This window comes from Odocoileus virginianus, chromosome 17 (genome assembly GCF_023699985.2).
Source record: "Odocoileus virginianus isolate 20LAN1187 ecotype Illinois chromosome 17, Ovbor_1.2, whole genome shotgun sequence".
In the NCBI taxonomy this organism is placed as follows: domain Eukaryota; kingdom Metazoa; phylum Chordata; class Mammalia; order Artiodactyla; family Cervidae; genus Odocoileus; species Odocoileus virginianus.
Genome location: NC_069690.1, coordinates 10,020,649 through 10,041,847, shown reverse-complemented (window position 1 = coordinate 10,041,847; position 21,199 = coordinate 10,020,649). Strand labels below are relative to the sequence as shown.

The 21,199-nt window shown below is 38.4% G+C and overlaps 1 protein-coding gene across 1 annotated transcript in view; it reads right to left on the bottom strand.

Moving 5' to 3' along the window:
- LOC139038984 (uncharacterized) overlaps nt 1-21,199 on the bottom strand; it is a 66,927-nt gene that overhangs the window by 7,212 nt on the left and 38,516 nt on the right. The gene's annotated exons all lie outside the window — the stretch shown is intronic.

The following is a 21,199-nucleotide window of genomic DNA, read 5'->3' as shown; positions in this document are numbered from 1 at the left end:
TACTGGGGGACAGCTACTATTCTACTATGAATTAGGAGTCATTATCAAATAAGAAATTGCCTTATATTTCTGGAAGACAAAAAGCAACTGGAGAAATGTTACTGATTGATGAAGCAAAGCAAAGGAGGATGTAGCTGGAATATGCACTAGGGGATACTGATGAGGAAGAAGTCAGTATGTCCTGAAGAGGTCTGAGATTCAGAAATAACTGGACCATTGCTGAGAAAAAGAAAATACAGGTAGTTATAAATAAGCTAAATCCTTTTCTTTCATACTGGGGAGCCAGAATACATTGTCAAAAGTTAGCAAATTATTGTTTCAATTAGAAACAGTTTTAGGTGCAAGTAATGAAGCTTTCTAATATTAGTCTAAGGTCTTGCTATTCAAAAAGTGATCGAGAGATCAAGATGGTGGAGTGAGAGGATGTGAAGCTCACCTCTCCACACAAATGCATAAAAAATACATCTACACGTGGAACAGTTATCACTGATGACTAACTGCAAACTGGAAGGAGTTCTCCTGTATAACCAAGACTGTAAGAAAGATACACATGCAGTCAGGTAGGAATGGAGGAACTGTGATCAAGTCTGGATCTGTGCCCCTAGGAGGGGACTCACTGGAGAAAGGAGATTGGATGGGCTGACACCTGCCCAGGTGAGTCAAGCCACAGACTGGTAATCTCAGTCTGGAGGTCCTACTTGAAGGAAACAAGTCCCTTTGGCTTGTTGGAGGACCACTGGATGGACAGAAATTCTGGAGAAGCCTGGACTCTGCTCATGAGGAGCACACTTGCACTGGCCAGCCCCAAAGGCACGGGAGCGAGAGGTCTGCCCTCGTGGCTGCAGAGTTTTCTATGACCACCTCCCCAGGTGCCCCAGCACGTGCCAGCAAACACTCTGGCTCTACTCCCTCCATGCCACGGTGAGGCACGTACTCTGGGGTTCCCATACTCAGGGAAAAGATCTGACTAAGGGCTCTACCTGACTGAGGTCCAGGCAGCACACTGGACCTCTGTATGGGCATGGGCCCCCCTTGCCTCAGTACTCCCCTCCTCTGGGGCAAAGGTCCTGATACAGGGAGAGGGAAAAAGCCCACACTTAAAGGGAACAGCGCTAGCTCAAGTCCAACTCTCAGGGCTTCTGCTCCAACAATCTAGGCTCAGATCCTTCCCTGAGAGGGCAGTGATGACCAGTAAGCAGAGAGGAAGTTCAGCCTCACGCCCAGTGCCAGCTCAAGCAGAAGGAAGTGGTGTGATATATCCCTACTGAAAGGGAAGGTCTTGCAACCTAGGACACTCTCCCAGCAAGATTACCATTTAGACTAGACGGAGAAATAAAGAACTCAGATAAGCAAAAATTAAAAGAACTCATCAATATCAAGCCTACTCTAAAAGAAATGTTGAAGGGTCTTCTCTAAATGGAAAAGAAGTAAGAATCTATAAAAAAGAAAATTTCACTAGGAAAGGCAAATACATAGTAAGGACTGAAGACAATTTAAATAAGCCAGTATGTGGATTAAAAGTTTAAAAGCAACTTTAACTACAATAAACAGTTAAGGGATACATATGAAGATGTAAAACATGATATCAAAAACACAAAATGTAGGTTTTTTAGAATGTGTTTGATCTTAAATGACTACCAGTTTAAAACGAGTATATATAATAAAGGGTCAACATATATGAACCTCATGGTAACCATGAAACAAAAACCTACAATAGATATAAAAAAACAAAACAAAACAAAATACTACTAAAGAAAATCATCAAACTACAAGAGAACTAAAGAAGTAAACAGATAAGAACTACAAAAACAAGCAGAAAACAAGTAATAAAATGGCAATAATTACATACCTATAAGCAATTACTTTAAACGTCAATGAACTAAATGCTCTGATCAAAAGACACAGAGTGGCTGGTTGGATTAAAAGAAAAACAAACCTTCAGGTCAGACAAAATGGACTTTAAAACAGAGGCTATAGCAAAAGACAAAGAAGAGAATTATATAATAGTAAAAGAATCAATACAAATTGAGGATATTACATTCATTAATATATATGTACTCAATATAGGAACAACTAAATATATAAAGCATATACTAAGAGATAAAGGGAGAAATTGAAAATAATACAATAATAGTAGGAGACATTTATACCCCATTGACATTAATGGACAAATCATCCAAACAGAAAATTAATAAGGCAACAGAGATCTTAAACAACACAACAGATCACAATTTATATGTACAGGACAGTATATCCAAAAAACCCCAGAAGATACATTTTTTTCAAGCCCACCTGGAATATTCTCCAGGGTAGATCACATATTAGATCACAAAACAAGTCTCAACAGATTTAAGAGGATAGAAATTATACAAAGCATCTTTTCCAACCACAATAGTATGAAACTAGAAGTCAACTATAATAAGAAAAATGGAAATAGAACAATCATATAGAAACTAAACAATATGCTACTAAAAAACCAATGAGTCAGTGATGATATCAAAGGGAAAATCAGAAAATACCTTGAGATAGATAAAACATGTAAATACAACTTTCCAAAATTTATGGGATACAGCAAAAGCAGCTCTAAGAGAGAAAATATTTGCAAATGACATGGCCAACAAATTTTGGCCATGTCATTTTGATTGATATCAAAAAATACATAAACAGCTCATACCACTTGATATCAAAGAATCCAATAAAAAATGGACAGAAAATCTAAATAGACATTTTTTTTTTCAGAGAAGATATACAGATGGCTAACAAGCACAATAAAAGATACTCAACATTGCTAATTATCAGAGCAATGAAAATGAAATCAAAATAACAGTGAGACGTCACCTCACACTTGTCAGAATGGTTATCATCAAAAAGTGTACAAATAACAAATGTTGGAGAGATTGTGGAGAAAAGGGAACACTTTTACACTGTTTTTGGGAATGTAAATTGGTGCAGCCACTATGGAATATAGTATGGAGGTTCCTCAAAAATCTAAAAATAGAACTACCATATGATCCAGCAACCCCATTCCTGGGCACATGTCCAGAAAAAATGAAAACGCAAATTTGAAAAGATACATGCACCCCCATGTTGATAGCAATGCTATTTATAATAGCCAAGATATGGAAGCAACCCAAGTACCCATCAACAGATATTTGACTTAAGAATATGCATACATGGAATATTAGTCAGCCATAAAAAGAATAAAATATTGCCATTTGCAGCAACATGAATGGACATGGAGAATTTTATATTTAGTGAAATAAGTCAGACAAAGACAAATACCATGATATCACTTAAGTGTGAAATCTAAAAAATAATCCAAATGAATCTACATACAAAACAGAAACAAACTCACAGACATAGAAAACAAATTTATGGTTATCCTGCAGTAGGAAATGGCAACCCACTCCAGTATTCTTGCCTGAAGAATCCCATGGACAGAGGAGCCTCGTCCATGGGGTCACTAAGAGTCGGACATGACTGCATGACTGAGCACAGTATGGTTACCAAAAAGGAAAGCCGGAAGAGGGATAAATTAGGAATACAGCATTAACAGGTACACACTACTATATGTACAAGAGATAAGCAACGAGGATTTACTGTATAGCACAAGGAACTATATTCAATATAGGATTAAACTACAATGGAAAATCCACCACTTCCCTGTATCCTTAACAGGTATTAAATCTTGTATCATGGGATACTGGTCCACTATCAATAAACTCTGTTATCCAACTTTATTCAGTGCCCTTTGATTTAGCAACCTCAGAGTCCGTTTCCCAGGAAACTCAATCTATGGCCCATATGCTCTCCTGGTTTCCAAGGTTGCCCGTCAGCTAACTCCTTCAGCAACTTTAGTATAGAGTCCTTCTCTCCCTCAGCAGGTCTACCACTTTCCCTGCTAGATTATGTTGTGACCTAGTTATTGGTTTTACGGTCAGGAGACGAAATGGGAATAAATCCAATGAAAAGCATAAATTGTCCTGCAAGGCAGAACCCCCAGAATCATCTTCAAGAAAGGGAGGGGAAATGAAGCAACTGACAAAGTATTAATATTAATCTCCAAAATATATAAGCAGCTCAGGCAGCTCAATATCAGAAAAACAAACAACTCAATCAAAAAATGGGCAGAAGACCTAAACAGACATTTCTCCAAAGAAGACATACTGATGGCTAATAAACACATGAAAAAATGCTCAACATCACTGACTATTAGAGAAATGCAAATCAATACTGCAATGAGGTATCACCTCATATCAGTCAGAATGGCTATCATCAAAAAATCTACAAACAATAAATGCTGGAGAGGATGTGGAGAAAAGGGAACCCTCTTGCACTGTTGGTGGGAATGTAAACTGATACAGCTGCTATGGAGAACAGTATGAAGATCTCTCTAAAAACTAGGAATAAAACTACCATATGACCCAGCAATTCCACTCCTAGGTATATGCCCTGTATGTGCGTATGTGCTAGGTCGCTTCAGTCATGTCCAACTCTTTGCCATCCATGGACTGTAGCCCACCAGGCTCCTCTGTCCATGGGATTTTCCGGGCAAGATTACTGGAGTGGGTTGCCATGTCCTCCTCCAGGGGATCTTCCCGACCCAGGGACTGAACCTGAATCTCTTGTGTCTCCTGCATTGGCAGGTGGGTTCTTTACCACTAGTGCCACCTGGAAAGCCTGTATATACCCTGAGAAAACCACAATTCTAAAAGACATATGTACCCCAATGTTCACTGCTGCTACTGCTGCTAAGTCGCTTCAGTCGTGTCTGACTCTGTGTGACCCCACCCCTATTTAAAATAGCCAGGACATGGAAGCAACCTAGATGTCCATCGACAGATGAATGGGTGAAGCTGTGGTACATGTGTACAATGGAATATTACTTAGCAAAAAAAACAAATGAATCTGAGTTAGTTTAAGTGAGGTGGATGAACCTAGAGCCTCTTATACAGAGTGAAGTAAGTCAGAAAGAGAAGAACAAGTATTGTGTAATAATGCATATGGAATCTAGGGGGCTTCCCTGTGGCTTAGTGGTAAAGAATCCATCTGCAATGCAGGAGCCATAGGAGACATGGATTCCAATCCCTGAATCAGGAAGAGCCTCTATAGAAGGCCATGGCAACCCACTCCAGTATTTTTTTTTTTTTTGCCTTTTCAAGTTTTTATTTTTATACATTTTTATATTAGAAAGAAAAACATAATTACCACAAATGATAAATGACTGAAGCAGGACTAGAATAATGAATGAATCACTTCAGCCTGGAAAGCAGATACTGTCAATAATATTAATGTTATAATACAATCTCATTCAAGTATTTTACATTTTTTCCCCTGTAAATGTGATATCCTAGCACATGGTAAAGATAACGTACTATGAGCATAAGGTGGAACCTTCTCCGCAAAGCCAGATGACAAGTTATCCTCTCCAGTCGTAAATGGGCTGTATGTTCTGATCTTTCTTCTGCCATCCATACGGTTGAAGAGAGGATGGGGCTGGGGCAAATTCAGGGATCCTCGCACATGGGAGATACTGTGGGGTACCACTCGGGAGGGTGCCATGTGATCCAGACCGCTCTACCCAGGCTTCTGGCAAAAAACCAGCCCACCCTCCCAAACTAGTTGCCTTCCTTGCCCCTCCTATGACTGCCAGGGTTTTCAGAGCAGCTTTCAATTTAAAATAAATAAAATTAAAAAAAAAAAGAAGGGGAGGGCAGGGGAATGCTAGCCTCTAACAGGGAGGAGTAGGCTACTTCTGGAAGCTCAGAGGATTCAGAAGAACTTTTATTTTATTTTATTTTTTTTTTCAGAAGAACTTTTAATGCTTTGACCCAGAAGATCTTGAATTCATATATAGACTCATTGATATAAACTCTCCTCCCAAATCTCAGGGCACTACTTCTTCCCAGTCAGATTCCTGACCTTGGTGTAACAGAACTGACATGATAGAAAACCCAATTTTCTTTGGATTCTGCTACTTATAAGTCCTGGTTCTGTTCCTCAGTCTTTTCTGGCATCCAAATGATTAGTGCCTCTTTATATGCTGGCAAGAAGGGTCTCTGGTTTCACACTTCAACGTATATAGGTGGTTAATGACCCTCAGCCTTTCATCATCTTTCTATAATGCATTAATAGACTGGAGAAATAGTTATCCAATTCCAAAGTCAATTACATCCCTTGGAACTCTCAAAGAACCCTCCAGAGCATCCCTTTCCACTGGTCTTCCATCCCAGTTACCCACAGGCAGAGTTTTCACGATTATACCACAACCACTTGGCAAGGGTCAATATCTACACCCGTGATCAGATCTTCATTGTAAGCCAGCTGTTGGGTGAAACAGCTCCAAAATCCCATTCCAGTCTGCTTTTCCAAGTATCTCCAGGAACCAACTTGATTGGTTACTTGATTAACCGTCATTTTGTCAATTAGGATCCCTGGGAAACAGACTCTGAGACTCTGAGACTTACATGCAGGAAGTTTACTACAGGGATAGTGTTGCCAGATAAAACACAGGGTGCCCCGTTAAGTTTGAATTTCAGATAAACAATAAACAATGCAATATTGGGGACATGCTTATTTTAAATATTGGGCTTCCCTGGTGGCTCAGACGGTAAAGAGTCCACATGCAGTGCAGAAGACTTGGGTTCAATCCCTGGGTTGGGAAGAAGAACATGGCAACCCACTCCAGTATTCTTGCCTGGAGAATTCCATGGACAGAGGAGCCTGGTGGGTTACAGTCCATGGGGTCACAGGGTCGGACACGACTGAGCAACTTTCACTTTTACTTCACTATATTAAATATTATTTTCGTTTATCTGAAATTTAAATTTACCTGGGTGTTCTGCATTTATATTTGCTAAATCTGGCAACTCTATGTAGGGAACAACACCTATGAGAGGTGAGGAAAGCAGGCTTATGAAGTGGGAGAAGTTGAACTATGAAGCAAGAGAGGCTTCAGCTGACTCTACAGGGATGTCTAGAGATCAGAGATTCCCGTTGGGCTCTCTGCCTTGAGGGAAAGGGATAGGACTTTTATTTCTGCATGTCAACCAGCCACTGGATGCAGGCTACCCCTTGGAAAGGGGCATGACTTTGCATGAGGTGGCTCTCTGACTGAAGGCAATTCCCAGAGAGGCTCCTGGGAGTATCAGTCCTGAAGAGGGGATCTGAATGTAACCATTGCATCAGTATGCCTATTAACCAGAATCTGCATTTAATAAGATCTCCAGGTGATATTTATGCATATTAAAGTTCAAGAAGCACTGGAACTTCCCTGGTGACCCAGTGGTTGAGACTCCCTCCCTGCTTCCAATGCAGAGAGCGCAGGTTCACTGGATCTCTGGTTGGGGAACTGAGATCCCACATGCCCCAGGGCACAGCCGAAAGATAAAGTTCAAGAAGCATTGCTTTAAGTTCTCAAACTTCTGTGTGTTTTAAGTTCACCTAGAAGGCTTGTTAAACCACAGCTTGCTGGGCACCGTTCCTGCAATTTCTGATTCTGTATGTCTGGTGTGAAGAGAAAGTGTTAATCACTCAGTTGCTTCTGACTCTTGGCAACCCCACGGACTGTATCCCGCCAGGCTCCTCTGTCCATGGGATTTCCCAGACGAGAATACTGGAGTGGGTTGCCATTTGCTTGTCCAGGGGACCTTTTTGACCCAGAATTCAAACCTGAGTCTCCTGCATTGCAGGAAGATTCTTTGCCATCTGAGCCACGAGGGAAGTCACTTGCTTAGATAGGCACAGGTGATAGATCAGGTGTGCAGCCTAAGCAGATATATGGACATCCAGGATACCAAAATGCCTGTCACTCCTTCTTGCAGGTATCCCTCAAAACAGTTTACAAGAGATCCTCTAAGCATTTCCCATTTTACCTGGCTTGCTATGAGTAGGGGAGGAAGTCACATAGCCATGAACAGAGCACACACAATCAGGTCCATGCCTCTCTTTTCCTATGTTGCTCAAGAGACCACAAGTGTGCTTTCTTGAGTGAGCAACAAAGGAGTTCAAACAAGTAAGAGTTCAAGAACACACACTTCAGAATTTATGTAACCTAGGTATGCACTTACATGAAAACCATTCTTGGTTCATATTGTAACAGGAGGAAAAAAGAACTGAAAACCACTGTTGCAGAGACAGAATATATAAATAGACCAGATAAGCTTGAGGATCATTAAGTACCCTCTTAACTTTCAAGAAAAATCATGACTCACAAAATAACCACATGCTGGACAAGATGTTTATTTAAACATTTGTTTGAATACATATGAGGCAGAGTGAATAGAATTACAGAATTATCCTGCTTATAAATTCATTGTTCTGTTATTAAGACTGCATTGTCAACTTTAAAAAATAATTTTTACCTTTATTTAAAAAAATAAGTACCCTCTTAAGCCTTTTGGGAACAAAGAGATATTCAAATGTAGTTAATCAGAACAGTGGGCATTTGTAATTTGCTTCTCCAGCATAATAATAATTCCTTTTCCAAGTCACAGCCAGGGTCCTGCACAGAGCTTCATAGGTCTTGCATCACAGGACTCCACGGTGGTGCCAGTCACACTGCAGACTGTGTGAGAGGGCCACAGCCTGCACGGCACTCGCAGCAGACCTGACCACAGCCCTCAGCTTCCTCTGTGACTCACTGCTCACCCTGTCACAGTCAGCGTGATGGGACAGAACACCACCCCACAGTCACAGCACACGACCAGGCCTAACAGTCCCATTCGCCTGGCCCCTGGGTCAGTGGTAGGCACATTAACTAAACCTAAACTGGTCCAATCAGGGTGGATCTCAGAAATTTTTAATGGGAATGTACTTCATATAACATAATTTCCAAATGAAAACCCTGTCTTTTTTTTCACACTAATAATATTTCATGAAGACAGCAACTATTGATTAAATGTGTCAAAATGAAGGACTTCCTTTTTTTCCTAAGCAATGATGATGGTGTATCTTCATTAACACAGCGACTCTCTTGTTTGGTCTCTCCTGCGCCCAGTTGACACCACTGAAATTGGATTTCAAAGGTTTTTTTTAGAAAAAAAGGTTTTATAAAACTGACAAAATGGGACTAAACTGGCATTGCCATAATCCCTAAGGCACCGGTCAAGGCGAGAGCAGATGGACCAAACTGTACTGAAGGTAGTGAGTTTCCGTCACTGTGGGAGATCAAATCCAGGCTGAGTGACTGTTTAAAGCACGTAGTAGAGGGGATTCAAACATCCACTGGGGGCCAAGGTGATGTCTTCAATGCGGTCTTTTAAATAGTGAAGATATTCAAACATATGCACACAAACAGAAACATGATATTCTAAGAATTAAATAGACTAACTATCTGCCTCCAAAAATCTTTGGATGCAGAAGAGTGTGAAGATGCTTTCCTTTGCGCGGTATCATTCAATAGAATGGTGAAGCCAGTATGTCAAGATTATGAACCAGATTCCTGGGTGGTTTTCTTTACAATTTTGTTGAGACAGTCTACTTCTTTGTGCATTATGTTATTTTTATGTTACTAATTTTAAATTTTATGAAGCTTCCTCCCATATATTTTCCCTATGTAGCTATCTAAAAAAAACATACACAACACAGTGACCAATTTTTTGTCATTTATGTCTTTTGCTTCACCAATTTATTTACAGATTTATGGTTCATTGACTTTCATAGTTTGAAAATAAATGTTAAATCAATACTTTGTATAAATTTATTATAGTTTTACTCTAAATTATTTTGCAATACATTGTTTGACCAATGTGGCTTAAAATTCGGTTGTTTATAAATGAAAACATTAAGCAAGTTGAAGGCATAAAATCAGCTAGCACTCTAATATAGCAGCTTGTGAGTGAGAAACTATATAGCATTTTTATGTAACATATGGGAAAACTGTGCAGCATGGGGTTTTTGAGTATTAATTCTACAGTTGTACTAAATCTAACATGACAGTCTCTATCTACAACCCAGCCAGATTTAAAGTGCTAAGTTTTCATTGATGCTCTGAATGCTGAATTATCTAAGTGGTGCTGTTCAAGAAAGTCCATCTTCATAAAGCAAGTTTAGACTCCTTAGCATCCTCACATGGAAATCATCTTAAATACTAGGTATTCCAAAATGTAGTTTTCTTTCAAATTCAGGGGTCCTTCCAAAATTACTCTTCTATTTTGAGCAATCATCTTTTAAGTACAAGAAAATATCTATCAGTGTAAAAAAGAAAAAAATTTAAAATTTTGATCATCCCATTTTTCAGGGCTTCACTTTTCTTTACCTGACTCTCTGCTTTTTTGACAAATCATAAACTAGAAACTGCACAGTTGAGGGACAAAAGGAAGAAGAAGTACACGAGAGCCACGGTACTTTTTAAAGGCATATATAAGTACAACCGAATGAATTTTCACAAAACAAACACATCCATATATACTCGACCAGATCAAGAAGTAGAATGCTACTAACTCCCCAGAAGCACCATTCAGTCTCACTTCTACTCACCGGCCACTGCACCCCCCAAGGTAAGTAGTATCCTGACAGTTGACTGATAGTTTTTCCTGCATCTATACTTGATATAAATGAGATAATACGTTCATACTTCTGTGAATGACTTCTTCCACGCGGTTTAGATTTGTGAAATGTAGTCATGCTGTCATAAATAACTTGCTCCTTCTCACTGTTACAAACTGTTTCATTTTTTAAACATACCACAATTTATTTCTCCATTATACTATCAGAGGGCATTTGGTTAGGTTCTAGATTTGAGCTATTACAGATAAAGCTGCTATGAGTATTCTGGAGCATATCTTTTAGTGAATATAAGTACACATTTTTGTTGAGTACATATCAAGGCACTATTTTAGTTCTACGCAGGTATGGTTAATACCTCTACTCCTTATGTAATGTCCTCAGAATCAAGGACAATGACACCTTTTTTCTAGTCATGATGTTTGGAAGGTAGCCTAAAGCTTTTCAGATGCAAGAAACTACATTTCAAAACATTCTAGTAAGACATTGGCAGCATATTTAGATTTTTATAGATTTCAGACTTTAACTTATAAGTACATGAAGTTAACTTGATTTTTATATCACTACATTTAATTCCTAATTTAAACTCCCATTCTGCCTAATGGGCAAGAACTTAAACCTCAGTGAATTCAGAATGTCTCTCTCCTGCCTTTTCTGGAATTCCTAAATTCCAGAGATGGACATGATGTGGGGCTTCTAGTTGTCATCTATTCAAGCTGACGTGTTCATTCCTACCTGGGGCCTGCTTGGTACTGAGATGCCTTCCTGCTTCGGACTTCTTTGGGTCTGCTGGCTCTCTTTGCTGACATTAGGCTGTCTCTCAGGCCTATGCCTGATAATCATGTTCACACTCATGAATAACTTTCCTTTGTTCCCATATCCTGTTGGACCCATAAATACTCCATTGTTTAGTCCAGGATGGACTAGGCAGCCTGGAGAGAAGAATGATTAGCAGGAGCGCAGAGGATTTTAAGGGCAGTAAAACTACATTATATGATAACATATGGTGGATATAGCAGGCTTCTCATGTGGCTCAGTGGTAAAGAATCCGCCTGCCAATCAGGAGACACAGGTTCAATCCTTGTGTTAGGAAGACCCTCTGGAGGAGGAAATGGCTACCCAGTATTCTTGCCTGGTGACAGAGGAGCCTGGTGGGCTACATACAGACTGTAGGGCTGCAAAAAGTCAAACATGACAGGGACGGAGCACACAAACAAGCATGGTGGACACACATCATTACACATTTGTCCAAACCCACAGAAGGTGCAAAGCAAGAGTGCATCCTAATGCAAATTATGAAGCCTGGATGATAATGATGTGTCAGTATAAGTTCATCAGTTGTAACAAATGTACTGCTCTGGTGGGTGAAGTTGATAATGGGGATGGCTATGCATATGCAGGGGAGTGAGTGCAGAGGAAATCTCTATACCTTCCTCTCAATCTTGCTGTGACCCTAAAACTTCTCTGAAGTTAGTTTATTTTAAAAAGAAGAAAAAAATCATATATGAACAAGCAGTCATTGAAACTGTTTGAAAAGATTTATGAACTAAAGTTGATAAAAATTGTTCAATAGGACTTTCTTGGTGGTACAGCGGATAAGAATCTGCCTGCCAATTCAGGGGACATGGGTTCAGTTGCTGGTCTGGGAAGATCTCACATGCTGCAGAGCAATTAAGCCCATGTGCCATAAATACTGAAGCCAACATTCTCGAGGGCCCACAAGCCACACATACCGGGACCACGTGCTGCAACTATGGAAACTCATGTGCTGAAAGCCTGTGCTCTGCATCAGAGAAACCACCGCAACAAGAAGCCCACGCACTGCAGTGAGGAGTCTCCTCCGCTCACTGCAACTGGAGAAAAGCCCAAGTGTAGCAAAGGAGACTCAGGGCAGTCAAAAATAAACAAATAAATTATTTTTATATTACTTAACAATATGTGGTTATGTGTGTGCATGCATACACACACGCACACACACACATACACGCTCATACTTTACACAGCTAACAATTCCAAGTGCTATGGTGGTTGAGCAAATATCTGTAATGAAAATTAAGTTTAGTCAATACCTTCAAAAATAAAGACAGTGGACAAGGATATATTTTACAACAAAGGGAATATATCCAATATTTTATAACTATACATGGAGTATAACCTTTACAATTATGCATCAGTATGCTGTATACTTGATACATATAATATTGTAAATCAACTATACCTCAATCAAAAAAATAAAAAATAAAGGCAGCTGGTTGTTTTAATATTATCAGTGGGAAAGCTTTAATATAAAAACCCTGGATAAAAAAAAAATAAAAAAATAAAAATAAAAACCCTGGATAGAATTAAGTCATTTTTATTTCACTGCTTTCACCTTTTGCCCTGAGATAAGGGAACAAACCCCACAGTTTTATATTTTGCTTCCTATTAACTAAGGGAATGCATGCTCATTACAGAACATTGACACTTAAAGAAACATCCAATAAAGAAAATGAAAACTCCCCCACAAAATTATCTCCCCAGAGATTATCACTACCAGTGATATGGTAAGATTTTTTCTGATATTTTTTTCTATCCATATACGAAATCGGTGTCTATCTAGGTTTAAAAAACACAACACCAACTCCAAAAGCCTAGGTGAGCAACAGAGAGCTTTATTGCACCTTTGTGAAAAGAAATAACATGAAAATTATATCATTATAAAGTTTCCAAAATGTTCACTTTATTTTTCCTCCACTTCACAAAACTGCTTTCTCTCTCTCACATGGTCTCTTCCTCCAAATTCATAGTCACCTTTTCATAAACCTCCTTGCTCCTCCATGTCTTTTATATTTCCCTTTTCTTTTCTCAAGTAGTCTGCAGGCTTTTCTAGTTTTCAGTCAAACTGATCCCATTATTAGGTAATTAGTCAAGTAAATCAAGGACCTTTCTTTCTTAGAAAGATAAGGAGGGCAGGAGTAGCAATGGAAAGTAGTCATAATTTAACATTCTTTCCTTATCATATATGTGTGGCTCTATTATAGGAACAGTTCTTTTAGTTAAATAAAAATAAAATTATTATACATTCTGCTTTATAATTTCTTTTTTTCACTTAATATATGTTAAACATCTGTTGATGTCAGTATAAATATATCTACATCATGTTTTATAGTCACTTATCATTTCATTACATAATTGTTTCATTAATTTATTTAGCCAATCCCCTGTGGTGGGACATTTGGTTATTTCCAAATTTTTGCTGTTTTATGTAATGCTACAATGAATATTCTTGAATGAGTAGAGTAGAAGCCATCTCATCTAACCCTATTGGGAACACTGGTTGGTTAATCAATTTAAGGAAAATGTAAAAATTGATACATGTTTTAAATACTTTATATTAACTTAAGACACACAGTATATGTTCTTCTCTAATATTTTTACAAATAGTCAGGGTCTTTTATCTGGAGAATGAGTTTCACTGATCATGTATAATTTTATATCATGTGTCTTGCATAAACCATTGCCAAAACATAAGGTTTACAATTTCCCATTTCAGTTTTTTTCAGTGTAGAGTTCAGTGGACTGTGGGCTTTAGGATGGGAGTTAGTGTATACTTTAGTTAGTGTTAGTGTGTACTTTCGAGAGAACTACAGTGTTGATTACTCTGGTGAGTTAAGTTGTTTAAGTGGAGACTGATTAAGAGTACCTCTACCATATATTTGTAAGATAAATTCTTAGAAGTGAAATTACTGAGAGGGTATATGCACTAGAAACTTATACATACTGTCAAAGAGTTCTCCAAAAAGGTTATCATAACTTACATTCTCAAAAATACTGTGTTGGTGAGGATATTTTTCAGATATCCTCACCAACAGTGGCTATAAAGAGTAGTTTAAATGCAACAATGCTATTTATTCAGCAATATTTATTAAAATTTCTATGTGTAAAATTTACTCAAAATGGATCATAGACCTAGATATGACAGTTGAAACTGTAAAATTCACAAAAGAAAACTGCAATAGACTGAACGTCTGTATCCCTTGAAATTCATATGCCAAATCTCAACATCCAAAGTGATGGTATTTAGAAGTGAACCTTTGGGAAGTGACCAGGTGATGAAGATGAAGCCCTCATAAGTGGGATTAGTGCCCTTATAATGAGACCCCAGAGAGCTCCCTTGCCCTTTCTTCCATCTGATGATAACAGCAAGAGACAGCAGCCTATGAATCAGGAAATAGGTCCTCATCAGATAACAAATTTGCCAGCATCTTAAATCTTGGCCTTCACAGACTATAGAAGAATGAGAAATAAATTTCTGTTGTTATCAGCCACGTAGAAGTTTCTCTTGTTTTTATGACATTTTTGTTATAGCAGCCAAAACAAAGTAAAAAATACAGGAGTAAATCTTTGTGCTCTTAGGTTTGTAAAGTCTTCTTATATATGATATCAAAACACAAGAGACAAAAGGAAAAACAGATAAACTGGACTTTATAAAAATTAAAAACTTTTGTGACAACTCACAAATATATGGGGAAAATATTTTTAAATCACATATTTATAATGGATTTGCATCTAGATTATATAAAGAACACCTAAAAGTTCATTTTAAAAAGAAAAAAATGATGCTGTATAAGAATAAGCAAAAAAAAAAGAATAAGCAGAAGATCTGAACAGACATTTCTTCAAAGAAAATATACAAATGGCCTAAAGCACATGAAAAGATACTCAATATGATTGGCCATCAGGCAAATATAAATCAAAACCACAGTAAGATACCACTTTACATTCACTAGGATGGCTATAACAGAAAAGATAATAATAAGTGTTGGAGAGGTGTGGGGAAACTGGAACCCTAATACATTGCTGGTGGGAATGTAAAATGGTATATTCACTTTGAAACCAGTCTGGCGGTTCCTCAAAATGTTAAATGTATACCATGCGTACTAAGTCACTTCAGTCATGTCTGACTGTTTGCAATCCCATGGACTGTAGCTTGCCTGGCCCCTCTGTCCATGGGATTCTCCAGGCAAGAATCGTGGAGTAGGCTGCCATGCTCTCTTCCAGGGGATCTTCTGAACCCAAGGATTGAACCTGCGTCTCTTACTTCTCCTGCACTGGCAGGCAGATTCTTTACCTCTAGCACCACCTGGGAAGACCCAATAGTCACCATATGATCCATCAATTCCACTTCTAGGCATATTTCCAAGAGAAATGAAAACATGTCCACACAAAAACTTAAAAACAAATGTTCATAGCAGCATTATTCATAGTAGCCAAAAAGCAGAAACAATTCAAATACCCATCATCTAATGACTGAATACATAAAATGCAATATATTCACATAATGTAATATTATTGAGCAATAGAAAGGGATGAAATACTGATACATGCTACAACATGGATGAACCCTGAAAATATGCCAAGCCAAAGAAACCAGTCATAAAAGATTAAAACCATCACAGTACTGTAATTATCCTCCAATCAAAATAAATTTTTAAAAAAGATTTTATTTCCCCTATAAAAAAAAGATTATCCATTTTAAGATTCTATTTGTATGAAATATCCAGAATAGGCAAATCCTATAGAGACAGAAAGTAGATTAGTGGTTTCCCAGGGCCAGAGTATGGACAAAATAGGACTGACAAGTAATGGACATGGGGTTTCCTCCTGAGGGCGAGGAAATGTTCTAAAATTAATTATAATAACAGTTGCACAGCTCTTAATAATGTGAGTCTACTAAAACCCATTGAATTATACACTTTAAATGGGTCAGTTGTTTGATACGTGACTTATACTTTAATAAAGCTGTTACATTAAGTGGGGAGGGATAAATTGGGAGATTGGTATTGACATATATACACTGCTATATATAAAATAGATAACTAAGAAGAACATACATATGGCATATGGAACTCTATTCAGTACTCTTTAATGGTCTATATGGAAAAAGAATCTAAAAAAAATGGATATATATGGATATGTGTATAACTGGTTCACTTTGCTATACACCTGAAACTAACACAACATTGTAAATCCAGCTATACTCCAATAAATTTTTTTTAAAAACCTTGATTATATATGTTAGAAAAATTATGTCTCACAATGTTCTAGGTGTTACAAATACAGCAGTTAACATCAGTTCAGTTCAGTCGCTCAGTCATGTCTGACTCTTTGCGACCCCATGGATTGTAGCACATGAGGCTTCCCTGTCCATCACCAACTCCTGGAGTTTGCTCAAACTCATGTCCATCGAATCAGTGATGCCATCCAACCATCTCATCCTCTGTTGTCCCCTTCTCCTCCTGCCTTCAATCTTGCCCAGCATCAGGCTCTTTTCTAATGAGTTGGCTCTTTGCATCAGGTGGCCAAAGTATTGGAGTTTCAGCTTCAGCATCAGTCCTTCCAATGAATATTCAGGACTGACTTCCTTTAGGATGGACTGGTTGGACCTCCTTGCAGCCCAAGGGACTCTCAAGAGTCTTCTCCAACACCACAGTTCAAAAGCATGAGTTCTTCGGTGCTCAGCTTTCTTTCTAGTCCAACTCTCATATCAATACATGACTACTGGAAACATCCATACATGACTCTCACATCCATACACACCTACTCTCCACACATCCAACTCTTACATACATATGTGACTACTAATCAAACTGATCATATGGACCACAGCCTTGTCTAACTCAATGAAATTACAAGCCATGCCATGTAGGGCCACCCAAGACGGACGGGTCATGGTGGAGAGTTCTGATAAAATGTAGTCCACTGGAGGAGGGAGTGGCAAACCACTTCTATATTCTTGCCTTGAGAACTCCATGAACAGTGTGAAAAGGCAAAAAGACATGACACTGAAAGATGAACTCCCCAGGTTGGTAGATGCCCACTATGCTACTGGAGAAGAGTGGAGAAATAACTCCAGAAAGAATGAAGAGGTGGAGCGAAAGCAAAAGCATCGCCCAGTTGTGGATGTGACTGGTGATGGAAGTAAAGTCTGATGCTGTAAAGAACAATATTGCATAGGAACCTGGAATGTTAGGTCCATGAATCAAGGTAAATTGGAAATGGTCAAACAGGAGATGGCAAGAGTGAACTAAGATGGACTGGAATGGGCAAATTTAACTCAGATGACCATTATATCCACTACTGTGGGCAAGAATTTCTTAAAAGAAATGGAGTAGCCCTCAGAGTCAATGAAAGAGTCCAAAATGCAGTCCTTGGATGCAATCTCAAAAGTGACAGAATGATCTCTCTTCATTTCCAGGGCAAACCATTCAATATCACGGTAATCCTGACCAGTAATGCTGAAGAAGCTGAAGTTGAACAGTTCTATGAAGACCTACAAGACCTTCTAGAACTAACACCAAAAAAAGATGTCCTTTTCATCATAAGGAACTGGAATGCAAAAGTAGAAAGTCAAGAGATATCTGGAGTAACAGGCAAGTTTGGCCTTGGAGTACAAAATGAAGCAGGGCAAAGGTTAACAGAGTTTTGTCAAGAGAACACACCAGTCATAGCAAACACCCTCTTCCAACAACACAAGAGATGACTCTACACATGGACATCACCAGATGGTCAATATCAAAATCAGACTGATTATTCTTTGCAGCCAACGATGGAGAAGCTCTATACAGCCAGCAAAAACAAGACTGGGAGCTGACTATGGCTCAGATCATGAACTCCTTACTGCCAAATTCAGACTTAAATCAAAGAAAGTAGAGAAAGCCACTAGACCATTCAGATATGACCTAAATCAAATCCCTTAATTTAATACAGCGGAAGTGAGAAATAGATTCAAGGGATTAGATCTGACAGAGTATCTGAAGAACTATGGACAGAGGTTCGTGACATTGTACAGGAGGCAGTGATCAAGACCATCCCCAAGGAAAAGAAATGCAAAAAGGCAAAATGGTTGTCTGAGGAGGCCTTACAAATAGGTGAGAAAAGAAGAGAAGCTAAAGGCAAAGGAGAAAAGGAAAGATATACCTATTTGAATGCAAGTTCCAAAGAATAGCAAGGAGAGACAAGAAAGCCTTCCTCAGTGATCAATGCAAAGACATAGAGGAAAACAACAGAATAGGACAGACTAGAGATCTCTTCAAGCAAATTAGAGATACCAAGGGAACATTTCATGGGCGCGACAAAGGACAGAAACGCTATGGACCTAACAGAAGCAGAAGATACTAAGAAGAGGTGGCAAGAATACACAGAAGCACAAAAAAGATCTTCATGACCCAGATAACCAGGATGGTGTGATCACTGAACTAGAGCCAGACATCCTGGAATGCAAACTCAAGTGGGCCTTAGGAAGCATCAGTAGGAACAAAGCTAGTGGAGGTGATGGAATTCCAGTTGAGCTATTTCAAAGCCTAAAAGACGATGCTGTTAAAGCTGACATGTCTTCTATTTATCCTTCCACATTCACTCACCATCCTTCTCCATTATGTGCTCTGCCCATAGAGGCTGATCTAACAGACCACATCAAAAGGGTTCTCAGGCTTTGGTTGAGTTTGGCCAACAGCGAACCCAGGCAGGAGATCAGAGTGGGAAGGAAGGTGGGGTTATAATATTTACTCTTTCAGCTCTCTCACTGAGGGGCACCTGTGCCTGCTGTGTCTCTACAGTGAGAGAGTCACCGATCTTCCCAGAGAGGAAACTTTCCACGCTGTCTCTTTCATGTTCTGTTAACTGCTACAGCAATTCCTCCAGCCTCTATATTTACATGAAAGCCAAAGAACAAGCTAGGAACATATCAGAGATGGGGAAAAGACTAAGGATCGTAACCAAAGAAATCAGTTGAGCTTTAACCCATAAAAAAGAGCACAATTAACATTTTGTGGAGCAAAAATTCATAAAAATAAATATTTTAACTGTTACATCTCACAGATAAATTATATCATGCCATGGGTAAAGATTTTAAATATAGTATTGCCAAGGTAAGAGTCAAAATTACCTAGCACAAATTCACTGACAAGGGGCTGCTGTACAATCTTTTTAAAAAGTTGAATACTCAATTTATTTACTCTAAAGAATAGGGCACTAGACTCACAATCTCTTTGTGCTTATTTTTCCATCTGAAAAGTGTAGTAGTGGTTTTGACTTCTTTAAATTCTCATTCCTGGTAACAAATACTTATGCACTTCCAGTTCTGACTGATTAGAGTGCCCTCATGTGTGTCTTTGCTGTAATGTTTTAGATTTCTGAGAAAGATAGTAATCTCAGCAGCAATACAATTATAATTTATTTCCCATTTATAATAGCTTGAAGTATCACTCAGCAAATGCTGAAGAGTGTGATTAATCCTACTACAGTTCATTATCAAACTTTTCACATGCCAAATTTTATTCTAAAGTAATGAAGTTATTATTTGCCCCAGTTCAAATGTTAATAACTTGAGTTTTTTTCCTTAAAACTTCTAAGATAGGTTTTTCACTATAATGATTTTATTATCATACCTTAATGAAAAGCTGTAGCCAATTAAGTTGTCAATTATATATGATAGCCTGACTATACATTTTTGGAGGGTGGATAACAGCTCAAGGAACCAATTCTAACTCAGTTTTTCCAAATAAAAATTTGCTTGTCTAAATCATTGCAAAGAGACTTCTTCCTACTCAAAAAGACTATATTTGAGGACGCCAACGCCAAAAGAGAATTTCATTTTTTTTGGAACTGTATATAAAATCAAAAATCTCATAAACCCAACAATATTTTATATGGCACTTATCCAACAAGTATTTATTGAGGGCCCCCACTATGTGCCAGGAATGAGATGTTAAACTGAGGAACCTGAATTTACTAAAGTAAAGCAAAAGGTACTGTTTTTTCCTCCTTTTATAAAATGACTTAGTAATAAATGCCTTACCCAAGAGGGTTTCTTTAAAGATCTAATAACATGACATATGTAACCACAACTTTTAAAACAGAGAAATGTTGTTAAAACATTTGCAAGAGAAACCCTGGTGATTCCAAGGACATATTTTAGGCGTTGCCTTGTGTATAGAAGATCTTTGAATGTGAGGCTCTACTACTACTCTAACTTTTTTTTAATTAAAAATGTTCTTCTGGGAAGAGAGAATTATGTTACCTAAGAAAAGAAGTCTGGACTATTATTTTCCTCATTGCCTCTTACCTTCTTTACCTTAGTCAATGTCAGGCAGGGCACACATTGGCTGTGGATACCAGTTAAGTCAAGAGGTCAGATTAACTATTCTAGATTAGCCAGAATGGAGCAATTATATTAACCCGGCAGAAGCCAGCATTACACCTTTCCTAAATCCCTGAAACTAATAACACCAGCAAACACATGATGTTCAAAGGTACGTATTATAGTATATGAGGTGATAATCTGATCCTAGGCCCTGTAGAAAATTGAATAGACCCACAAATCACATATCCCACATATAAGGGACAGATTTCCTCTTCTTGGGCTCTAAAATCACTGCGGATGGTGACTGCAGTCATGAAATTAGAAGATGACTGCTTCTTGGAAGGAAAACTATGACAAACCTAGACAGTGCATTAAAAAACAGAGACATCACTTTGCCAACAAAGGTCTGTATAGTCAAGGCTATGGTCTTTCCAGTAGTCATGTATGGATGTGAGAGTTGGACCATAACGAAGGCAGAGTGCCGAAGAACTGATGTTTTCAAACTGTGGTGTGGAGAAGACTCTTGAGAGTCCCTTGGACAGCAAGGAGATCAAACCAATCAATCCTAAA